This window comes from Hordeum vulgare, chromosome 4H, assembly GCF_904849725.1.
Source record: "Hordeum vulgare subsp. vulgare chromosome 4H, MorexV3_pseudomolecules_assembly, whole genome shotgun sequence".
Classification (NCBI taxonomy): domain Eukaryota; kingdom Viridiplantae; phylum Streptophyta; class Magnoliopsida; order Poales; family Poaceae; genus Hordeum; species Hordeum vulgare.
The window spans coordinates 367,056,678-367,064,341 of NC_058521.1; the positions used below are offsets into that span (position 1 = coordinate 367,056,678).

At 41.3% G+C, this 7,664-nt stretch overlaps 2 non-coding genes and 1 pseudogene across 2 annotated transcripts; all 3 read right to left on the bottom strand.

Annotated features, from left to right (window-relative positions):
• Positions 1 to 4,561: 4,561 nt before the first annotated feature.
• LOC123451615 lies at positions 4,562 to 4,645 on the bottom strand. Its single transcript, XR_006632448.1, has one exon. It is a non-coding gene; the product is annotated as a small nucleolar RNA Z102/R77 (small nucleolar RNA).
• A 61-nt stretch (positions 4,646 to 4,706) lies between these two features.
• LOC123451612 lies at positions 4,707 to 4,804 on the bottom strand. The gene has a single exon (XR_006632446.1). It is a non-coding gene; the product is annotated as a small nucleolar RNA Z101 (small nucleolar RNA).
• A 109-nt stretch (positions 4,805 to 4,913) lies between these two features.
• LOC123451623 lies at positions 4,914 to 4,994 on the bottom strand (annotated as a pseudogene).
• Between the last annotated feature and the right edge of the window lie 2,670 nt (positions 4,995 to 7,664).

Below are 7,664 nucleotides of genomic sequence, written 5' to 3' on the forward strand. Positions count from 1 at the left end.
TTTCTTGTTTTTAATCCTCTCAATTATTTTGAGGTTCTCACCTCATCAAGTTTCTATTTTTACCGGTGCAATATTGCCTTCTAAGCAATTGTTTCAATGGTGTTCTCTTTGACTGGGCCCATAACCCACGTGTTTTCCCACGATCTTACCTGGCTGTTTTAATCTATTGCGGAGATCTCTAAATCTTTTAAAGTGTGACGTAAGTATAGATTCCATGAGTCATATTCGTTCTAAAGATTGTTTTCAAATTAAATTTTCATCATTCACTCAACCTTCATATTCATCATTTTTCGGAGTGTCTGAGTAATTATTGTGGTGTTTTCGTCATCTTTTGTAGCTTGGAAGACCGAAGAAGTGTTTCTCTTAAATCTTTGCTCATTCTCTTGAAGATTCATGTCTCAGCTTCGTGCTATTCTCTTAAATTGATTCCGATCATGAGAAAGTCCTTCCATATCTATCTCGTGCATTTCAGAGTTGTTGTCATTTCTTGATCCTCCGAAGGCCATCATTTCAGAAGATTTCTTCGTCCTTAGCTTTCAACTTTCTATCTCAAATTCTTCTCAATTGTTGTCCCTTCTTTTACATCTCAGTTATTCCGATGTCTTGTTGAATTTTTCTATTAGGTGGATCAGGATCTCTTCGTTCCCATGTATCTCCATTCATTCATCATATCCCGATTAGTTTCAAGTTCTTACCCGTGGCTTGTTCAAGCATTCTCTAATCGAGCCATGGTCTCTATGTCCTCATGTAGCCTAGTTCTATTGTTTTATCATCTTGCATTCCAAATTCTCACGGGTGGTGCCTTCAAGACTTCTTCAAGTTGATGCTCATATCTGTCCTCACTCTTTTTAAGAAAAATAAGTGGCATGCCAAATCCGTTGCTTGTCATCAATTTAATTGGATGAAGCATAAGCATAACATAATTCTTATTCTTGTTTTATCAAGGTGATTTCAATTATTTTCCAGAATGCACATGATATCAAATTCTTTATCCCAAGTTCTGCATCTTTTATTTTTCCGGTGTTCATTTTTTCTCAATTATGTCTTTGTGAAGCTTCATCTAAATATTATCAAGGTCATAATCTTATTCTTTTCAACCATCATTTCTTTTGATCATTCTTTTGTATAAAGAGGCTCTTCAAGGTGGTTCTTCAAGGATTTAATTCATTCTCAATGGTTTCTTCAAAATTCTTTTTGGAGAACCTCAAGCGTTCTTTGTCTTCCATTTTAAAGTGCAATTATCCCTCCATTATCCTTTTGAGGTGGTGTTATAGAATTTTTGATTCATGAGGATTCTCGAAGAAAATTTGTTTCAAGAATGAGATATTTAAACCCACCAATTCTTTGATGATGAGATATTTTCCACTCATGATATCTTCATGGAAGTTATCTTGGATTAGATTTCACCTAAAGCTTTTCCTAAGGATTGATGCTGTCATGGTGATTATCATTGATCCAAATTGTCAATGTATCCTCTTGGTGAAAGAAGTATTGCATATCTTTTGCTCCCAAGAAATCTCTATTTCCGTTAGTGACTGGTTGTTGCCTCCTAATTTTGAGAATGGTTCCCATAGGCCCAGAACAAGCCTGTCCTTTTTGTTGTTGATTTTCCAACAACTTTGTTCAATTCTTCTTGTGAGGATGCTCTTCAATTCAATTATGGTAGAAGTTGTCAGTTTCGTCTTTGTTCTTTTCTTTCCAATGATCTAGTTTCTATTCTTTTATTCCAGAGGCGTTGTGATGTTGGTCTCTTTTATCCATTATTTAGTTTTATCAAGATCGTGTTCTTTCCCCTTGTTAATCCCTTTAACCAAAGATTGGTGGCTCTATTTTCAATTTCTATCCATCATATCAAGTTTTGCCACTATTTCCTACCGAAGTGCTACCGAAATTTCTTTTCAATTCTTGCTTGTTCTTCATATCATTCTTCATCTCTTTGCAACCTTCAAAATTATATGGTTTCACAAGTTTGTCAAAGAAGCAAATAAGTTTTACCTCTTCCATGTGGCATTTGAGCTCGTGCTCTTTTGTTTCATTTTGACAGCGAGGCCATTCAGCTACCGGCGCCGGGGCGTCGGCCCTTGGGCTCGAACAGGTTGTGCCGCTTGTCACAGAGCACGCGGCGACGACGCGTCTTGAAAGGGAGCTTCGTGCAGCCAAGGCTAAGATCGCGCCGGCTGCGGCGGACGGCATTGACGGCCCCTTGGCCGGGGCGACGAGTGACGCCACGACGCCGACGAGCCTCGAGGCTCCTTCCATGGGCCCCTCGCCGGCGCTCATGGAGGTGCACTAGAAGCCGCCCCCGGAGGTGGTGGTACTGCCGACTAGGGAGTCAACGGCCGAGAAGGTGTCTCATTCGGTGTCCAACTTGGGGTGTCGGGCCGAGCCCGAGTTTGATGTTGTCGATGGCGACGGCCGAGCCATGGTCACCTCGGTGGCGCACGCGAACTTGTGCTGCCGGTGGCTGATCTCGGTCGTTGTCCCGCGTGACGGAGGAGTGGGGACAGCTAAGCCGCGCCCCGGCTGTGACCGAGGCGAGCCATGGTGCCACCGACAACTGCGAATGTGATGGCCCGGTACATATACGGGGTTGTCACCTTTGCCCATTTGACGGTGAACAATCTCAAGCTGGTGGAGAGGGCCCTCGAGGTAAGTTTTTTCGCGGAGCTTTTCTTTCCGTCTGTTTTGTGGTTGGTGCACGCCAGCGCCCCCATTGGGTGTAGTCCCTGAGATTCTGGCCGTCTGCACGACTTTGTGGGAGCCGGGCCAAATATTATCTACTTTTGATCTTCTTCCTTTCTTTAGGACGACCAGGCGAAACATGAGTCACTTTCCCAGGAGGCAGTAGCTCTGTGCCACTATAGCAAGAACTACTATTTCAAGACCCGCACGGATCTTGAGACTCGGACGACCAAGATGGAGAGGGCCAAGGGTAAGTTTTTGAAGTGGTGCACTACTAGGAAAAAGCTTGCTAATGGCGCACCATTTTTTGCTACTAATGGCGCACTATAGGTGCGCCACTAGCATCACGCCATTAGATTTTTTTACTAATGGCGCACTACAAGTGCGCCATTAGTATCTGGTATACTAATGGCGCACCAGGTAGTGCGCCATTAGTATTGCTCACGGTGCGCCATTAGTATCTAGTATACTAATGGCGCACCAGACACCAGGTGCGCCATTAGTATGCCTCCCAGGTGCGCCATTAGTATGCCTCCCAGGTGCGCCATTAGTATGCCTCCCAGGTGCGCCATTAGTATGCCTCCCAGGTGCGCCATTAGTATGCCTCCCAGGTGCGCCATTAGTATGCCTCTCAGGTCTGTCATTAGTATAGTTCATGGTGCGTCACAGGTTATACTACCAGCTCTAAAAATATTCAATTATTATCCTCACACCCACAAGAAGGTTCAAGATAAACACATATTGCACCACAATGAAAATATGTTTATAAACATGCACATACATTGAACGCAAGTTGACAAACAAATTAACCTAGAGGAAGCATAGTTTTAACCATCTTAACAATCATCTAGAACACACAAGTCACAAAAAGATAAAGACTATTGGTTACTATGAGAGACTTCAGATGGTCCAGAACACACAAGTTTGTATCTACATGCACAAAGTGCAAGCTCCAAAGCACTCAAAACATCAAATAGTCTACAAGACAATAAGGTCCATGATTACAGGTTGGTTGGTCCATAAACACTAGAGAGTTATCATGTCCATGTGCATCAATAGGTTGAGTACCTGAAAACATTTTGCACAAATTTGTCAAGAAAGTGGAACCAGATTAAGTTGTTAACATCTCATATGCGCAATGGATTTAGAGCACTCTTGAATAAAATGACTGTTGAGGCACAGCACCAGTAAGGACAAGTGTACATGCTAATAGTGAAAGAACTATAGTAACCAATTTTCAAAAATAAATCAGCAACTAAGAAAAGCTAATCTATATGATCCTTGTTTTTCAGTCATTGACCAATGGTAAAAAGTGAGCAGGTTAATGATGTAACGAAAGTTTTACCTCATCGAAGTTACCGTGCTCACGAAACTCCTGACAACACGAGCATTCCTTGCACAGTTTGAAACGCATCTTCATCCACCCTAGTACTAGCAGCCATCAGCCAATAGAGCATTAGTTGACTAGTGAGTTCTGTCTAGCGGGTCATGGAACTCTAGCACAGTTTGAAATGCGTCTTCATCTCCATCCACCCTAGCACTAGCATAATGAGCATTTCCATATCAGAAACCAATTGTATGTATCCAAAGAAGAAGAAGCATGATTTCATCATTCTCATCATGAGTAACATGGTCTAGATTGTTTTTTTAGTATACCTTGAGAAAACCTTGCTTGGGAAGAAAACTTTCTGCTGCCAGTGCATGAGAAGGCTCTTCTCCAAAACAAAAAATGAAAGCTCACAAGTGAGAATAGTTTGTATGTAATCACAGAAATCAAGAACGATTAGCAAGCAGGAACATCATTAAGGAAGTGCAATTAACATGATTAAGGAACATGATGGGGCAAGCAGGAACACATTGTGTTCTTTCAGAAACAAGAGGATGATCATATTCGATTCAGTAGAGGCCATCATATCGCCCAATCAAACCAATAGGGAAATTAATCTCATTCATCATATAATCTCTCACCAATTAATATTTTTTTTGAAAGAAAGGCACTAAGAACACAAAAAACGTGTGTAAGGTGGGTGCATCAGATCTCCAAGATGAAAATGAGTGTGGCATCACAGAAATGCCACATACGCAAATTGCCCATAAACTTGTGTCTCCTCATCTGCATCGACACCACTCTCAACAAAACAAAACAAAAACTGGCGACAAATTAAATAAGAAAAACTAGACAAACTGCAAAGTTTTATTTGGTGCAAGACACAGAATAAAACCAGTATGGGATGTGATCAGATAGAGCTAATACATGATTCATTGGACATCATATCATCCATCAATAATGTAATTATATCCTCATCTCACTAGCCAGTGCAACTACATATATCATCACAAGAGAGAGACAACAAAAGTATTCATCGTACACAAACAAACAGGGAGAAATTTTCAGTTTACATGCATGCCATGTGCAATAAGAAAATTGGAAGGCACCCACCCAAAGCATAACATGACACATAGAGGGGGCAGAGAGATACCTTCCATGGCACTAGGGTCATACAACACAGGCACAAAAAAAGTACACTAAAGATTCATTCAAGCCACACATTGCCACTTATGACTAAGAACTAAACTGCAAGAATATGATGTCATTTTGAGTGAACAAACCCAAGTGAGTGCTCTTAGTAGAGCACCAAATTCATCACAGAATCATTTATCACCTGACATAAACATCTTACATAATCCCACACAGCCCACCAGTTAGCAAGTACCAACAAAAAAAAGTCTACATCTATAAGTACACACAATCTGGATTTAATCAAGACTAGACTGATAAAAAGAGTAGTTTCAGAGCCACGATATCCACTCTTCATGGCCAAAAGAATCCACAACTTATCACAAAAATTGCCAACACATGATGAATGACTCCCTACAAGGTATGCGTACACAGCAGCACTACACCGATTAATTTGTAAGCATTGTCTGTTATTGGATTGATAGCCACTATTAACAAGCCAAAATCCCTCCCATCATAAGTATATAACATGAACCATTACCAAACACTTTAGCATGCAGTGATAATATAAAGGCCCAACACAGAGTTGCAAGAGACCAAAATCATCCACAGGATATATCGGTCGTCGTTCATTCACAAAAGAAAAAATTGAGATTACAGCAGACACCATCACCACAGCCCCAACCCCAACCCAAGAAATTTCCATGGCACGATGGCCAGTATACAATTACAACAGCTCGATGGCTGTGGACGAGAGTAAGCATGCATAGGAAAGGAAGCGAGTGGCTCACCTAGGCCGTAGTGAGAGAAGAAGTATTCACCGGAGGCGTCGGAGGAGGAAGGGGGCTCCAAGGAGAGCAGGAGTGATTTTGCACCAGCTCCCAACTCCGATGTGGCCTAGCAAACAATAGAAATTGTTGAGCTACATTTGATCAGGTAGCATAGCAAAATAAAAGAAGTGCACATTTTTTGAGCAAGGATAGCAAACAACTGACAACCAAACATAGAGCAAGACTGCAATACTTGTTGTTTCTGACAAAACAGAAAGACATTTAAACAGAGAAGAGATGTAGCAGGGAGCCATCACATGCATATATAATATATACTCCCTCCATCGCATAATGTAAGACGTTTTTTGACACTACACTAGTATAAAAAAACATCTTACATTATGGGATGGAGGGCGTAGGGGATAAATAAATGAGCTAAGAGTCAACATGTAACTTGGTAGCAAGTGATTTGGTGCGCTCTCTAAGTAAAGAGCACGACTCCTACTAAGAGAGGACACCAAACTTGTGAGCAATCTTATCCATAAAAATATAAGATTGGCCACAAGTGAGCAACATAACTAGATTTGCACACATCCTGCACATAATAAGCAAGCAACAAAGGCAGCAGCAGAATTCTGCTGGAAGGGCATACAATATAAGAGCACCTGATGGAAACATGCATGGTTGATGGCAGCACATCAGAAGCCACTAGCAAACAAACAAAAGGTGCTGGAATTAATTAGGACAATAGGCTAAGGAGTCACTTGAAAATTGGATTACATGTATGCCATGTGTAGTAAAAAAATTGGATTTCACCCAACGAGAGCATAGCATGAGAGGGAGAGGGAGCAGAGAGATACCTTCCATGGCACTACGGTCATACAACAATGGTACAGGAAAAAATACACTAAAGATTCAGTTAAGCCACACATTGCCACTCAGGAGTAAGAACTATTCCGTTCGTGCCAAATTAATTGACTAAGATTTATCTAGATACGGATGTATCGACACTATAGATACATCCATGTCTTGACAAATCTAAGTCAACTAATTTGAGACGGAGGTTGTAGATTGCAAGAATTTGATGTCATTTTGAGTGAACAAACCCAAGTGAGTGCTATAAACAGAGCACCAAATTTTATTACAGATTCATTCATCACCTGACTTAAACATCTTACATAATCCGACAGCCCACCTCGCTTGGGTCATCTCTGTTAGCACATCTGCTGGTGGCATAAAAAACGCCATTTCCAAATGCCGCTCTGAAATTATAAATAAGCAAGAGTTAACTTGACAACACATGTTTTCAGAAATGATGTACTCGGGAACTATGCATCATGCGGATCAATATGGGCAAGTGCCGAGTTGTACGGGCCAAAGAGCCTCTAATGTTGATTGTTGATGTAAGAAAAGTCATCCAAATATGATGGAGACATTCTTTTCTGCTGGTCTTCGTGCTTGCACAATCTCAAATTTAGGCGATAAAAGGCATTCATGTTTTAGACACAAGAGAAAAGACTGAAACTAAAGCACTAACAGCAAGCGGCGCCACACAAACATGGACAAGGGAAAACACTCAAGTGCACGCAGCACGACGCCCAACTAGAGCAGAGCGGCAAAAGCGTAAAACAAACTTGAGGGCAAAATCCACTAAATATTATATATACCGGAAACATCACGAGAAGCACAAGTGCTTGCAACACACACAGTCAGCACAAGATTATAGATACTGTTCCCCCCTAAGGACTGAGAAC